At 39.8% G+C, this 5125-nt stretch overlaps 1 pseudogene; it reads right to left on the bottom strand.

Annotated features, from left to right (window-relative positions):
• Positions 1-222: 222 nt before the first annotated feature.
• Positions 223-342, bottom strand: LOC134945757 (5S ribosomal RNA; annotated as a pseudogene).
• Between the last annotated feature and the right edge of the window lie 4783 nt (positions 343-5125).

The following is a 5125-nucleotide window of genomic DNA, read 5'->3' as shown; positions in this document are numbered from 1 at the left end:
CTATGTATGTGTATGTGCCCAAGGAATACATTGGGTACTACAATAGGTAAATGCAAATATAATTATATTGTGGACTAAGTATAGAATAATTAGAAGTAATAGGACTAAAAATGGTGAGGGTGCTTCAGTGGGGACCTAGACAAGAGTGATTTTGTAAGCTTAGGAGGACTAAAAAAGTGAATCTTGGATTGATAACGTTTGCCCTGGTTTGGTTTGGGACTACGTTTACAGTACTTAATCTTCCCAAGTGATCTCCCTCTTGGTACTGGTTAAGCCCACCACTGCTTAGCTTCCAAGATCGAATGGAGTTGGGCGTAAATCCAGTGTGGTATGACTGTATAATCCATCGTACAACTCAGTAAGCAACACATTATCATTCTATATTGTTTTTTTATCTCTTTATTAAGTAAATAAAAAATGAGGACAGTGAATGATAGGTAAGTTTGTGCCGAAATAAGGGAGTATTCAAAGGAATGGGGTGATCTCATCACCTTCATTAAACCCCATGGGTGCATGGTGTTGAGTTGGAAAGTCCAAAACTTCTCCCACTGGGATAGTTTGTTCGGCTAGTCTCCTCCTCTCTTTCCGACCTGGACGTGTTCGATAGCTTTGAATGATAACTCTTCTGGATTGGAGTTGTGTACCAGGCAGAAATGTCTATAAATCAGATGTGTATCAACTTTGTGTTTTATATTACGAATGTGTTCCTGGATCCGTAGTTTTAAAGGCCTCTTCGTCTTTCCTATGTATTTTTTGGAGCATGTGCATTCTAATAAGTAGATGACTGATGTCGTATTACAGTTCATAAAGTCTTTGATCTTGAATTTATGAGTACTGTCAGTGCTGAAAAAAGTTTTCCGGTTCAGGTTAAGGAATTTTGCAGATGTTGCACTGTCCACACTTGAAGGATCCAACGCATTTTGGAAAGGATTGGGTGGTGGTTACAGATGACAGTTCCTACAGCATACTTGGGGCCAGGATGTCTTTCAGGTTCTTTGATTTTCGGAAAATGATATCGGGTTTCTCTGGCAGGATCTCTCTTAATATTGGGTCCATTCATAATATTCCCCAATGATTTCTGAAGGAAGACTTGATAGTATTTTCATGGTGATTATAGGTGGTAATAAGGGCGGTTGATTCTTTCCTGTTTTCCCTTTTTTTGTAATCCAAAAGATCATTCCTCTCCAAGTTGGTAGTTCTTGTGATCGCTTCTTCTAGGATCGTTTTATTATACAAACTTTATAAATTAAAGTACATACACCTGTAAATGAATTATTATTAGTTAGATTATTTATTACTTATCATTTTATTATAAGCCATTTTTCAAAATAGCAACCATATTTCTCAAATTGAGTGGCTTATTTATATATATATATATATATATATATATATATAGAAAAGAAAAAGAAATGGAGGGCGCAAGGTGAGTATTGGGTCAATAAACTTTACTGCCAATTCTTACACTCACATACATTTCAGTTTAAAGTCACCGGCGCAATGAAGAGAACCAGTGCAGCTTCCGGACGGCTAGCACTGATAGTCACCACGGCTCCCCAGATGACACAGGCGCTGTAATTTCCAGCTCCACGGACTCCAGCACGAGAAACACAACTCTCCGGTACTCCGGTCAGAAGGTCTCGCCTCACACGTCCTGCTGGCCACGCCCAACGCATTTCGTCACGGGACTTCGTCAGGGGGTATGGCTACCATCATTGTGTCCACTTATTTATACCAATGCAACAAGATTACAATCATCTGTTCTCAAGATTTGCAATAAAATTTCATCACTCACAATTAACCATATAGTTACAACAATACCCAATACATAAATACATGTACACAAAATACATATAACACTTGTTTAAAAACGCACCGAGATAACGACACACAACAACATTATGAAAATAGACCATATAATACTCTAAATTATTCAATTAGCATCAATTAAAAAATCTCTCTTTATTCAACTCCCTTTTTAGAAAAAGAACAATTCCCATTATGCCTAATCAAAGGGTTCTTTTAAACGCAATTCTTTAAAAACATTTATATACATAATATTGGACCCAATATATATGCATATACATACTAAAATCTTTATATCAGTGCGTATTTAATTAACACAGAATCAAACACCAAATACACATTATAAAACTTTAAATGCAAGTTTCAAATGATATATACATATATACTCTATACAAGAGAAAAAAGTCATACTAAGATCCATACTAGTACACATTGTGCTAATGTTGGTGCAAAACAGGACACAAAGGGGCCTATGGCCCAAACTACAGTGTATCCCCGCACCAATGATTCTAGTGTAAAAAAGGTGTAATATCATAATTTTCATTTAACCCATGCGGGCTAATAGTATTCAACGTATGTATCCAGTGCATCTCTCTTTTACCTAACTCTTTTAAAACATCACCACCTCTATCCCCCAATTGTACATGCTTAATGGCTTTAAAACTAAAGTGACTAAGTGACCCACCATTACAATTTAAAAAGTGCCTAGGTACGCTATGATCCTGTACTTTATTAATTATACTTCTCGTATGCTCAAGTATCCGAATTTTTAGCTGTCGCTTAGTTTTGCCCACATATCATGCACCACAGGAGCACTCCAAAAGATAAATTACCAAAGTAGTTTGGCAGTTGATCATATTTTTAATCACCCAAAAATGAGTTCGCTCAGTGTTCCATACCTTTTTCCTCTCTTTGCTCATATATGTACATACCTTACAATGACTACACGGGTAACACCCGGTTCCCCGAGTTTTGTTTAACCAGGTTTCGTTTGTTATTAGCTTAAGATTGCTAGGTGCTAAGGAGTTTTTTTAAGGATTTTGCTCTCCTAAAAACAACTTGTGGATTTTTAGGTAAGAACTCTTTTAAAATAGGATCTAAAGTTAATACATCCCAATGATTTTTTAGTATAGTCTTTATCTCATTACTTTGGGAATTATATCTGGTGATAAATGGTAAGAAATTATTATTTTGCTGTACTTTATTTTTTTCTTTATAAACCAACAATTGCTGTCTGTCTAATCCCTCCGCTCTCTCTTTACACTTCTCAATCAATTCAGCTGGATACCTTTTTTCCAAAAATCTCTTTTTATATACATCAGCTTGTTCATTATACTTCTCATTTTCTGCACAGTTTCTTTTCAACCTAAGAAACTGAGAATAGGGAATATTAGTAACCCAATTTTTAAGGTGGCAGCTTTTAAAATGGATGTAGTTATTACTGTCAACCTTCTTGACATATGTATATGTATTAATTTTCTTTCCTGGGCTCCATTCAGATGAATCTAAAACTACTACTATCCTCTACCAATAAATGTTATTCTAAGCAGCTACAACCCAGCCTGATTTTATACCAGAGGATATTGTTTTCTTTAAAATAAAAAGTGTTTAAACACCGTTGGTCGCTTGGACCCTTATTCCCCACATAGTATTCTTAATTGCACAGCATTTTACCTATGCTGACTACTTAAGGGTTAGCTGACTCCCTATAAGTAAGGGAGTTTGTTTTGTTTATTTAGGAATTGTTCATTTATATTGTTGTTTCACACACACATGTGGCACTTTACCCCTATTGCTTGCGCATGGCAAAAGATGGGTGTGGTCACATGCCACATGGGGCATGGCCATTGAAAAAGGGGGCATAATACATATATGACCCAAATAGTGCAGTGCCAGATACACATATGCCCCCACAGTACCAAATATGCCCACACAGTGCCAGATACACACATGCCACCACAGTGCAAGATACACATATACCCCCACAGTGCGAGCTATGCCCCCACGGTGCTAGATATGCCCCCACAGTGCCAGATACACATATGCCCCTGCAGTGCCAGATATGCCCCCACATTGCCAAATACACATGCCCCAACACTGCCAGATATGCCCCCACATTGCCAGATACACATGCCCCCACGGTACTAGATATGCCCTCATAGTGTCAGATATGCTCCCGCAGTTCTAGATATGCCCACCACAGTGCCAGTTTGGATATTTTTACCTGCGCATTGCCAGGGGTTTCATGCACGTTGCCAGGGGTCTCCAGCACGTTGCTATCAGTTAAATGCGCATTGCCAGGGGTTTCATGTGCGTTGCCAGGTGTCTCCAGCACATTGCTATGGGTTTCATGCGTATTGCCAGGTGTGTCCTGTCCATTGCCAGGGGTTTCCTGCGTGCTGCCAGGGGGGGTCCCTGCAAGTTGCCAAGGGTCTCCTGGCTGCTGTTCCCGTAAAGTATGGGAGGGTGTGTGTGGGCTTCAGTATGTATAGTACCAGCCCACACAGCCCCCGCAGTGGATTGAGATGTGCTGGGGGCTGCGGAAGCGCTTACGTACATTACAGTGTGAAAAAAAACTTAAAATGCCCGCCGCCGCAGAGACAGGTGCTAGAGGTCAAATGTGACTTCTAGCGTCTGTCTCTGCCTTGGCGGCGCCCATTTTTGGTGGGGTTTTTTACACTGCAATGTACAGAAGCCCCCACATCCCCCAATGTACGGCAACCCCCAGCGCGTCTCAATTCACTCACTGCGAGGGCTGCGGCAGCTAGAGTAACTGTACTAGGGCATACTGAGTTTACCACAAAAGACTTCAAGCTGTCATTGATGTTAAAGGAGGCAATACACGGTATTAAGAACTGGGGTATGTAAACTTTTGATCAGGGTAATTTGGGTAGTTTCTGTTGTCATTATGATTTAAAAAGAGTAAACACAGTTGTTTGACAATAAATGGCTTCACCCAACCACTAACCATGAGTGAAAGAAAAGTTTGTGAGTTACCTTTCATGTTCTCTGACAAATGGCCAGAAAATCACAAATTCATCTAGGGTATGTAAACTTATGAGCACAACTGTATATGTTCTCCTAGGTCATACCTCCCAACATGACCCTCTCCAGGAGGGACACAAAGCTCTGCTTCTGGACTTTTCTCTTAATGTATGATTGTCTGCACCTGTGTTAAACAGGTCAATGGATAAGAAAGGTGTTTCAGCACAGGTGCCGGCAATCATACATTAAGAGGGAAGTCCAGGAGCAGATCATTCTGTCCCTCCTGGAGAGGGTCATGTTGGGAGGTATGTCCTAGTTGCTTTACAACAGTCGTGTT

The sequence above is a fragment of the Pseudophryne corroboree genome, chromosome 1, assembly GCF_028390025.1.
Source record: "Pseudophryne corroboree isolate aPseCor3 chromosome 1, aPseCor3.hap2, whole genome shotgun sequence".
Taxonomy (NCBI): Eukaryota; Metazoa; Chordata; class Amphibia; order Anura; family Myobatrachidae; genus Pseudophryne; species Pseudophryne corroboree.
Note: the sequence above shows the minus strand (reverse complement) of the source record. Positions and strands in the feature narration are given on the sequence as shown.